Source organism: Ostrea edulis, chromosome 1, assembly GCF_947568905.1.
Source record: "Ostrea edulis chromosome 1, xbOstEdul1.1, whole genome shotgun sequence".
In the NCBI taxonomy this organism is placed as follows: domain Eukaryota; kingdom Metazoa; phylum Mollusca; class Bivalvia; order Ostreida; family Ostreidae; genus Ostrea; species Ostrea edulis.
Window position 1 is genome coordinate 2,214,134 of NC_079164.1, and position 12,449 is coordinate 2,226,582.

Genomic DNA, 12,449 nt, shown 5'->3' on the forward strand with positions numbered 1-12,449 from the left:
AACAGCAATAAAATAAAACAAAAAACCCAAACAAACCAAGATGTTTTATCCGATGTTCAAAGTCCTAAAGTGGGGGTGAATGGTTAAAAGAGTCTTTTACTTTGACTGCCTCAATAATTTCCCCTACACTTCATTTTCTTCCATCGTTGGGGGTGGGATGGGGTAGTTAGAGTCCTCTACTATGAGTGCCTCACAATATCTTCATTTTCTTAATTGGTGGTGGTGTGTGTCTTCTACTATTATATCAGAACTTTCAAGTTTGGGGGGGGGGAGGTTGTCACCCAATATATTTTTTACTTGCATTACAAAATAACGGCCTCTCACTTCTGTCGGCGCGGGTTCGAAACCCGCTCGCGCCGGTAAGCGAGAAAGTTTCCCAGTTTACTTTCGGAAGGTCGGTGGTCTTTCCCCAGGTACATTGTATCTGGTTTCTCTCTTCCACCAACAAAAACTGGGTGCCACCAGATAACTGAAAAATTGTTGAGTGTGGCGGAAAACATTAGAAAAAAAAATGGATATTGTTATCAAAGGTGGGGGACAGACACTCTTGTCCCCTCCCCTTGATTCTAAGTACTTTGTACTTGACCTTTGTATTTGGGAGAGGGCCTACATAGGCTATGCCTGTTGCCCAATCCTGTTGAGCTTCTCAATAAAATATGTTTAAATAAAAAAAATTATATGTGCTTGATAACTACGCATATAATAAGCTCTCAATTATTACATTTTGCATTACTACAATACTTATCATTTCCATTAGTGGAACTCTTCAAATTAAAGGCGCGTAAAGTCCTGCTACCGGGACAACATAATGTAAACACATTACTTAGTCATACGTAATATAAATTATGGTATCGAATACATATTATAACCGACTGCAAACCACAACACTGATTAAGATTCTAAAGTCAAATTTAGGAATTGATTATTCTTACAAGAAAACAGACGAACGTATTAAACTATATGAGGAAGAGAAGCTACTAAATTTGCCAAATCTGACCGATATAAAGCGTCAATCGCAAGAAGAACTGTGAAGGGAAAAACCTATATGCACATCCAACACAAGAACTTTTCTTGTAATTAATGTGATGAATATGTTTTTAAAGTTATTCTGTCAGACTATGAAGACATTCTATTTTATCATACAGTTAGGACAGGTTCATATGGCATGGACTTTGTAATCGTACACGTACCCCCCCCCCCCCTCCCCCGGTCAATTTCCATATTTTAGAACAAGATATATACATGTATATGCCAAACTGCATTTTTTAAAAAGCCATTTATAACACTAATTAACACACCTAGTGCGTTTCCAAACTGCATCTAAGCTAATTTGAAAATTACAAAAAATATTGATGGACTTGGGTGTCCAAAGAACATCGTTGTTTGGAATTTTTAAAATAGGTGTGGTGTGTGTTGGAGTTTAAAAACATGAAACTTCTTTAATAAGATAGTGTTAGAATATTTGAAAAAATGCAGTTTGACTAATGGTAATTTTATTTAAAAATACACCATGTATTTTAACTTTTAAAAAGGGGGATGGGGGTGCTCTGAACGTTTCGTTTATGTCCCAGTAATCTCGCACTAATTTGCGTCGAGTTCAACACAGAATGTAATAAAGCAAATGGCATAGATATATAAGATCTATTGAGCGCCGAATTAGCATAAAATGAAGTAATTGAAAATAACATTATTTAAAGATATGTTTAATTTTAATTATTGCGTGCTTTAAATGAATAAAATAAAATCTGTAATTATCAATTAATGAGAGCAATATTGAGTTACTAGTATTGTTCTCTTTTTATTGAATTACAAGATCATCGTTTGAATCTCTCTCTCTCTCTCTTCTCTCTCTCTCTCTCTCTCTCTCTCTCTCTCCATACACTCATGCAGTGTTGTATATGCAAATTATCTATGCACAAAGAATTTATGTACCTAAATGATATCCTGATTTATAAATCTGCAATACTCTGACAAGTAAATCATACAGTATAAGGATTCATGCACAATACAGGGTAAATATTCTACTCTGATACTTCCCCTGATTGAAGATAGCTGATCGGCACGGGCTAAGTGTGTCGCAGTCTGTACAATGAACAATGTTGTTTACTGTTGGAATACAAATGGAGTGTATCGTTTTGTTTCATGGATTATGCTAATAAAGGGAGTTTTACTACTACTTAGATTATTTTCGACAAGTGTACACGTACATCTTCGGTGCTTTACATATATTACGAGTAGACCCAGGTAAATAGTCATCCACATTCAATGATTTTTCATGACGAGCATACATGGCCATGTCTTCTTTATACATACAGTAGCATTTATGTATTTGCATTTTGCTTGAAGTAAGTGTGAATGGTATAGATTTTATACCCTTTGCTTATTCCGTTTCATCAATAGATCTAGATAATAGATGAAATATTTCTCCGCGTTTTTGTATAGTTTTGACATATTTATTGCAAATGTACGCACATTCACGTAAAGAAAAGGCATTCTATATTTATTTATCCAAAGCTTTTAGAATGATTTACTACTGTACGATATGTTTATTGTAATTTTGAGCACTGCATGGTGTTTCAAAACGTGATTTCATTTCTTCTTGATGTCCTATAAATTAATATCGGAGATGTACGTGTTACCTGTCGAAGCTACCCGCACAGGTAAATCGAAGACACTGATGTGAAATGAAGCGTAGCAAAACTCGTCCCCTTATGAACCCTGATACATATAATAATAGAATATCCAACTAATATGGCGGATTAGCAAAGAAATATGGCTGACATATAGAATTATACTATATTTATTAATTCATGTCAGCTTTAATTCAGGTTCAATGTACGTCGAATTGTTGTTCGCTGTACGACGTATTGTAAAAGACAACTTTTTCACTGTACAGCAACTTGCTAATCCAACAATTGCAGAAATATACAACGTTAGGGTTAAAATAGCAAACATTGTCCCTCGTACTCATCTCGATTTAATGCGCTAATATAAGCTTGGTAAGAGAGGAATCTTAATATGCACTTGATTTCCATTATCATCATGTTCTTTTGAAACAAAATACAGTCTAAAGTAATGTACAAAGCTCTATTCCATTCGACTTTGTATTGTTTTGTTCTTTGTTCGAATGCATTTCACCACTGCGAATTATTGGGGAACGAAATAACGTCATCAGTGACGAATGTAGAACACCCCCCCCCCCCCCCCCCCCCTTGTGACTAAACCTATATAGAGAACATCCAGAATAGTATAATATTTGAAATAATTCAAACAAAGAAGTGCAGCAAAATAAACAATCAAATATTTGTTGTTATTTATTGATATTATGTAACTATGTAAAGGAAAGCAAGATTTACCCATAAGACTCCTTAAAACTCTGGAACCCCCAACCTATTCCCCCTTTTAACAACTTCTGGATCCGTCGATCGATGGTCATTGAACAGAATTAAACGAACGACTAGAAGGTCGAAATTTGATTAAGTGCCTTGAATCTGTCTGTATAACGAAGCCATTATGCATGAATTTTCACGTTTTTCTTTGTTGCTTATCATCACACACAAATTTCGCAAAGTCTGTGATCGTTATAACGATCTAGTTTGCCAATTCAATACAACCTATCATGGGTTAATTGTTATCTCACGTGTTTCATACCGATTGTTAGGCTGTTCATGGCACACTGATTTTGGTTACGGATAACTCCGTTTACCTGATCAAGATATGGCGCTCATGGCGGGTGGGACCAGTCGACAGGCAGGGCCGTAAATTACATGGAGGCGGAGGAGGCAGCTGCCTCCTCCAACTTTTGAGCCAAAAAAAAATTAAAATTTAAAGTTCATTAGAATTTATGTTGTTTCCAATAACTAAGAACATGATACCTCCCTTAAAAAGCATTCCAAATCTTTCTTTTAGAATGAGTTAGTCAAGTAACATCTTAGAAGGCCCTAGAATCAAGGATTTTGCACGAAACGTGTTCAGTGTGCACAAAATGTGCTCAGTGTCTGGGGGCCTGGGCGGCCCCCAGACCCCTGCCTAATTTCCTGCCTCCTCCAAATTGAAGGTTAATTTACGGCCCTGACAGGGGTTACTTAATTCTCCTAGACACCTGATAACACCCAGGGAATGTCCAGGGGGCCATGTCTGACCAACTCTCTATTTGTATTGCTTACAGGAGTTTTGAGATTGATCACTGATCGTTATCTTCACTTTTCATACCTTCAAACTAGACAATGATTCCTTATATCTATATTTTAATTGAAAATGAAAATATGATTGATTGTATATATTGTTTAATGTCCCGCTCGAGAATCTTTCACTCATATGGAAACGTTGAAAAAGAGCTATGAAAATACTGCCAGATAGAAATTGAAATAATCATGGCATTTCATGTTAATTTCCATATTTTAACATTCACCGAATCTTTTCTCTTATATTTCTTTTGAAATTGACATTGCTTTCATCATGCAATAAATACATGTTTGTTGCAAACTAGTCCGATCCGGTTCTCTAGTACCACCTATCAGCACAATCATTACCAATTATTCTCTCCCTCCGTGCCCTCGTGTGAAAATAACAAAATTCTTGACTAATTGGTAATAAAACACAAAAAGGTTGATAGGTTGGTTGCGTTCGTTACAAGATCGCACAATACAAAGGTGTAAGTAATACTGGTGTTTATAAGCCCAAGTTCATTGAAACCAAAATCTTTTGTTCGATGTTATCCTTTATGTAACCGTCCTTAGCCTTGTCTGTCACCCAACGACCATGCATTTTCAAAAGTCGTTCCACAACGTTATTGTTAGAAGCTGCTCAAACTATGTAAAGAATATTTAGAACTATCAAGGCCAATATCATCTAAATAAAATAACAATAACTCCCGTGCTCTTGTATATGATACAGGTTTTGAGTTGTTTGCGAGTTTGTATGCATTTGAAGATTTGATAAAATTAATAGAAGTAAACAGAAACTCTTTAGAAGAGATACCCAATCAATGTTTGTGTATTTTTTTCAAACAACAAAATTGACACAATTCCTGTCCTGTTTTGGCTACGATAACTGAATTTCCTCTTCTGTAAATGTCTGTTTTGCTTTTATGGATATATATTTCAATATAAGCTGGATTGAAAATGATGTCGCTGATATGGATTTCTGCTAATTCATTGAAACGTAGGAAGCCGGAAAATCCGAGTAAACACAAAACAAAGGACCTTAACTTTAATAGATTATCTGGGTCACTGGAATAATAATTCTCCAATTCTATGAGGATGTCTATTGTGATTGGTTCCTGTTTGTTAACTGGTTTCGCCAGCAAACGCTTCCCGCCTTCCAAAATTAACTTAAGCAAGCTATTTTCACACGGATGAGAATTAGACGAAAGTTGGTGGGTCCAACTAATGCTATAAAAATAAGCTTCTAGAACCGAAGTTGATATTCTCTGTTGTACTAAACCACCCAGGAAAATTGCTACTGTGGGGACGGATGTAGGAAGATGCTCAAAAGAATGCGCGGAACACCAGTTTTTAAATCTAGTAAAGTATAAATCATACTTCTTATTAGTAGACGTCGATTTTGCGCTTTTCACTATGTGCGGGAGGAATTCAGATATCTCTTTGAAAGGATCGAAGTCTCTGAATTTCTCAATGTCTAACCATTGGCCTTGAAAGCTCTGTAAAATCTGCAACAAGCAAACGAAATGTCAACTTATTAGATTCATAATATAGATATGGAAACAAAAAACCGCCAGCCGAAATTGCATGCTAGTATTAGCAAACAGACGTATATAAACTATAATATGCGGCGGAAAAAGCAGTTATTCTATAATGAAAACTACATATAATGAAAATATGTTTATCTGTAGATATACATACGACAAAGCAGTCCTTTCATATATATATATATATATATATATATATATATATATATCGTTAAATTTTTAAATTTTATACCGGACACTGTGATTTTTTTTAAAAACACAATTTGGATATATATATATATATATATATATATATATATATATATATATATATATATATATACATATACATACAAAGCACTAAAATGACCAACGACACGAACGAGATTGTCAAATTTTCGGGACGACCACGACTTTGAGGTATCGGGTGTTGTTGGAACTTTAGTGCTTTTATATATATATATATATATATATATATATATATATGTGTGTGTGTGTGTGTGTGTGTGTGTGTGTGTGTGTGTGTGTGTAACTATGATTGTAGGAGCACATTCCTCCGTAAACATCACAGTGATACAATAGTTTATATAAATGCAAATATGCTTTTGGGAGAGCGGTCCTCCTGACCGTCCATGATATATACACATGTATACAATATATACATGCCGGAGAGCAGTCCTCATTTTCCGTCTGAATTGCACAAATTATATATGTATAAACATGATTGAAGATCAGTCCTCCGTGACCATCAAAACCAAAGTTCAAGCATTATTATATGTAGGAGGCCAATCCTGCATTGAAAGGATAGCAGTCATCCTTTAATAACCACAGACTTACGGTATCATTCATTTGTGTCTATTCTCAGAACTAGTACATTACTGCAAAATCTATCAGTCGGAAAAATACTCTTTTGTCAGATCAGGGGGTGAAAAATTTTGGGGGGATTTTTGTACTCCCGAAAATCTGTAATAAACCAGTTGAAATTCCCCTCCTGTTCTATCAATGATGGCCAAAAAATAGCAGACTTCCATTTAGGAACTACTAAAGTGACTCGCCCTCTACAGCTTAAGATGTGAGTTATAGCCTTGTTGACTAAATTTATTGGAGGCACGAGCCAGTTTAAATCCCGAGACCGATCAAAAGCGAAAGCATCTACTCCACTAGAACCGGGGTTCCAAAACAAAGAATAAAACTTATTATCTTTGTTGTTTGTGTTGCTAGCGAAAACATTAGAAGTAAATGGTTCCAACGATTGAACAACTCAAAAATTCTATAGTTTACAACCCCAATCGTCGAAATCGAAAATTTTGCTATAATAATCAGATTTTATGTTTTGTTCCCTTGGGACCCAGGCCACAGATAACTCTATGTTATTTCCTAAACAGTTAGAAAAAAAATAAAACGCCATGTTATGTAATGAAACATTCGTACTACCTACGTAAGAAATTCTAACTACGTTTTCTTTGTCTGAATATAACTTAACGAATTTGTTCGAAAACTTTTCGCCGAATGTTTTCAACAAAAGATCTACAGTTTTTAGTTCTCTAAATGTTGAACTCTGCCCCAGATCTGCTGGTTCGAACATGAAATGAAATAATTCTTTTTAATCGCAATCTAAGAGAATGCCGCTACCTGCGAAATCGCTCGCATCGGTGAAAACAATCCTTTCTGGCGCACGAAACTTTAGGGAGATTACTCTAGGGGGACGTAGAGATTGTTTTTCTGCCAGAAATCTAGCTCACTGTTAGCTTTGAAAGGTAAGAGGACTGGATCGTCCCAAAAAAGAGCATTAGAAATCAATGTGGATAATTTTCTAGCTGTCATTTGACAAACCGGGCCAAATGCAAACTTGAATGAAATTATAGTGCCAACCACTGAAGCTAGTTCTCTAGCTGTTACATGTTTCTTATCCCTCATTGTGTTAATCTTAACACGCAAATTCTGAAGTTTGTACTCGAGAATACCTAATTATATAAAACCGAGTTCGAGATTCCATTCGAAACCCAGCCATTCTAAAATTTTCACTGGATGCCAAATGCTTTTGTCTTGATTGACTAAAAATTCTGCTTTTATAAGATCTGATTGATTACTGAGTGAAATTTTATGGCAGTTAAATTCGGAATCGCAAACCCAGCCATCGTCTAAATACACGATGATTTTATATGCTTGAGCTCTCCAATGCAAAACTAAAGGTCTTAACACTTTAGTGAAAATGTAAGCAGCGCTGCTTAACCCGAATGGCAAAACCGTAAAAGTGAAATGCCGCACCGTGCCATTGAAATTCCAAGAGAAGCCCAAGTATTTAAAATGATGTGGGTGAATATTGATATGGTGATAACCGCTTGCCAGATCGAATTTAATCATGAAGTTATCCTTTTTCGCAAAAGCTAAACCTTCTAAAACGCCCTCAAATTTGAATTTCCTTTTCATAACACTGTTGTTGATAACATGTCTAAGATCAAGAATCTGTCTGGGCTTTTCAGCTCTTCTGAGCCAAAAGCTCAAAGAGCTAATCATATGGTCATATGTCTGGCGTGCGGTGTGCGTCACCTTTTTGGAAAAAGGGCTATATCTCAAGAATCACTTAGCCAATATTTGTCAAATTTGTCACAGGGTATCCTTGGCCTAAGGGCTTTCATTTTGTACTAAAACTAGGGTTGTGACCCTATAAGAAGGGGAGATAATTAGGAAAATTCAAAAAAGTAGTGGTTGCTAAAAGATCTTCTTCTCAAGAACCACTTAGGAAATTATCACCAAACTTATGCATGAGGATGAGGATAGGTTATAGATAAAAAATGTTGAAGGCATTATCCCGGGGCAAAGGGTGTGGTTTCAAGGTCACTTCAAAGTTGACCTTAAATTTTGTTTTGTCAAAACTTTGATATTTTGCTTAGTATAAGGACTAGTATCATCAGATTTTGTCAGTTGATGCATATTAGGACCTAATATCATGTTGTCTCAAAAGTAGGTCATGGTGACCTACTTTTTGAATTTCGCAGGTAATTATTTTTAAATGGATTTTGATGCATATCTTGGACACTTTTGAGACTATGATCATCAAAAGTCATCAGTTGATGGATCATGGGACCTTAAACTGCGTCATGTAAAAAGTATGTCACCATGAACTACTTTCTGAATTTTATGGCTAATCATTTATGGATACATTTTAGGTTGATATTTCAGATACCGAGAGGTTTAGAATCATCAAACCTTGTAAGTTGATGCGTCTAGAGGCCTCAAAACATATTTATAAAAAGTAGGTCACAGTGACCTACTTTTTGAATTTTGCAGACATTCTTTCACATTTTCAATTTTAGATGCATATTCTGGACACTATGAAAGCTAGGATGCATCTTGAGTCTTCATAGTTTGTTGACCAAAAAGTAGGTCACCATGACCTACTTTTGGAATTTGACGGCTATATTTTAATATTTCAGATACTATTTGACTTAAAATTATCAAACTTTGTAAGTAGATGCATATTGAGTCTTCAGAGTGTGTAGACTAAAACGTAGGTCACCATGATCTATTTTTTGGATTTTAACGGCTATATTCGAATATTTCAGATACTATTTGACTTACAATCATCAAACTTTGTCAGTTGATGGGTCTTGAGTCTTCAGTGTGTCGACCAAAACGTAGGTCACCGTGACCTACATTTGGAATTGAACGTTTATATCTGAATATTTCAGATACTATTTTACTTCAATTATCAAACTTTGTCAATTGATGCATCTTGAGTCTTTGGAGTGTGTCGACCAAAATGTAGGTCAATGTGCCCTTCTTTTGGAATTTGACGACTATATTTGAATACCATTTGACTTGTCAGTTGATGCATCTGGAGTCTTCAGTGTGTCGACCAAAAGTAGCTCACCGTGACTTACTTTTGGACAGTTACATTTAAATTTTCAGGTACTATTTGACTTAAAGACTCAACTTTAAGTTAACACCCCCAAATTGTTAGCCGTCTGTCAATCAAACATTTAACAATATATCTCAGGTGGAGTGACATCTGCAGCTAGAACTACCGCAGAGAGGTGTTTTGATAACAATAACAGCCAGTACCTAGAGGCATTCTTTAGTTCTTGAGTAAACCCTGTATTCTAGAGTTTTGATAGCATTGACCTGTCCACAACTACTATTTTCTGTAATTCAATTGTTTTTAAAAAGACCCCTGAACAACGCAATTTTAATATAATTGTATACAAGTATTATGAATTAAATAATCAGAAATCAAACAATTAACCCATTAATTTCTAAAACTTGTAACTTATTGAAATAATTTATATTATCAATTTATGATAGTTGTATATTTATAAAAGAAATTATTCATTGAGTAAAAGAGTAAAAGAGAGAAAGAGGGGGTGGTGTAGAATCTGTGTCATCTAGCCATAGGGAAACAACCATTATACAAACACTATGACCACAGTTCTAAACACTGCAGATGGCCCTGAGACCCTTCCTGTGTACATCAAAAGTATACACAACACCCTGATATCTTGGCCAGGTAAATAACAATGACCATAGATGAGCTCCGCCCACGTATGGCGCTTTTTGGGGGGTGTTTAACATCATCAAACTTTGTTAATTGATGAATCTTGGTTAGTGAGAATTTTTGCCTGTTCTACAATGTATCAGAAGAGCGATTCTAGGCCCATGGGCCTCTTGTTATTCAATGGCATGGGCACGGTTAGTGGATTTACACAATGAGAAGGCTGAAAACATTCTGTGACCAATTTTTTCTTCAAAAGATCAAGGATAGCCCTTTCAACAAATTCTGTGTTATCAAGAGCCGATTTGTTGTTTGACAAAAATATTTTTTTTTTGGTAGAAAATCGAATTCTATTCATCTAATAACATTGTCTATGTAATAACTAGATTGAATTATGTTTTCCCAAAAGTCAACATAGTGTTTTAATCGATCTTTGACTGTTATGACAGTTGTAGGAGAAAATTCAGAATTTCGATTTCCGTCATTCAAATAAGAGTACTCAACTTCACTGCTGACTTGCTGTTGAGGCGGACATGTTGGGTTCAAGCAGTTCCAAATTGGATTGCGAACTTATCTGGGAGTTGGCGCCGATGGCTTGCATCTGTTCCGTGTACGGAGAGAACTTTGCAAAATGGCCTGGGAGCCTGCAGTAGTGGAAGAGTTTGGTCGCTGAGGACGACGGATTAGGTTTCTTATAACTAGGTGGCTCTTGGAGGGTACTCCTGTGGAAAGCCGTATTTCGAATTGCAGAGAAAAAACTGCTGGTTAGACAGACCATCAAATGTGCTGGATGATCTGGCGAATTGAGGCTTGTGGTATAGGGACTTTCTCTTTTTTGCTGCGGCTGCTATTGATATAGCTGAGCGAATTTTGGCGGCATCCTCGCTGTTGTCAGCAATATCGGAATTAACATATTCCTTAAGAGTGCCCCAGCCATGTTTATCTGCTATGCGTAGAAGTTTGTTCCTGTGACGGAGGTTTTCAGCAGTTCAATTGCGGAACTGAAATCCCCTGCAAACAGTTTTTTTGGGGGGATAAATTATCTAGCCCTCGTAATCTGTTCTGGTTGGAAGTGAATTGGATTTTGCTTCCTTCTCCACAGAAATCAGGATTACTTGGAGACTTGAACTTGTCCTGAATTTCGCCCAGAATTGCTGAATTTTGCTTTTCAAGAGCCGTCTCTAACCTCTTATTGAACAAAGATAAGGCTTCTATAGCGTCGAATTCTCCGCCTGAAACGTTATGCCTGACTTCAAAGGTTTTCTGCATGTTGTTCAGCTCGACCAATATGTATCTCAGGGTCTGACATTACATTAGTGGCTAAGGCACAGCAAGACAAGGACTTCCCTTTTTACTTGTAACGAACTTCGCACTGCCCGAAAACTGACCAGGGCTAGTATATTTACTGAGCGCGAAAGCACTCGTGCATGTTTTAACATATGCGGTATTATAGTAAAACACGCTTATAGTGAACCTACAGGGACAGCACAATACAATTCATTATAACCAAATTTCAATATACAGTACACTTCATTGTAACCAAACTTAATTATAACAGTAAAAGACAGATATAGTGAACCTCCAGGGCCAGTGAAAAACAGTTCATTATAACCAAACTTCATTATATAGTAAAACACAGTTATAACGAACCTCCAAGGAAGCAAAATACAATTCATTATAACCAAACTTCATTATATAGTAAATCACGATTATAGATGAACTTCAAGGGCCAGTGTAAAAGAGTTCATTGTAACCAAACTTCGTTATACAGTAAAACTCGGTTATAGTGAACCTCCAGGGTCAGTGAAAAAGTTTTTTACAACCAAACTTCGTTATATCGAATACAATTTTCATTATTTTCCTCATATAGGAGAATAAATATGACTTCGATGATAAGCGAATTTTACTGTACTATATGTAGACACTTTTAAATCTTTTTACCAGTTATGTACTGCAGACAATTCATAGTGACTTTGCTTTATCCAATCACAGAACAGAGTAAACTGTTTGATATAACACTTGTATAATCCATTTCCCTGGGGATTCTAACCCGTATTTACATTCTCAATTTCATATCTTATTGTGTTTACACTGTTTATTCAGACACACTGTATTCTGACAAATAAATCGTCTTCCAGTGCATGTCAGACAGATTTCACTGTACTAAGAAATGTTGGAATAGACAGGTTTCACTGTACTAAGAAGTGTTGGAATAGACAGGTTTCACTGTACTAAGAAGTGTTGGAATAGACAGGTTTCACTGTATTG

The 12,449-nt window shown here is 36.0% G+C and overlaps 1 pseudogene; it reads right to left on the bottom strand.

The window, feature by feature from the left end:
* Nucleotides 1-10,879: 10,879 nt before the first annotated feature.
* LOC130048568 (uncharacterized) lies at nt 10,880-11,450 on the bottom strand (annotated as a pseudogene).
* Nucleotides 11,451-12,449: the final 999 nt, after the last annotated feature.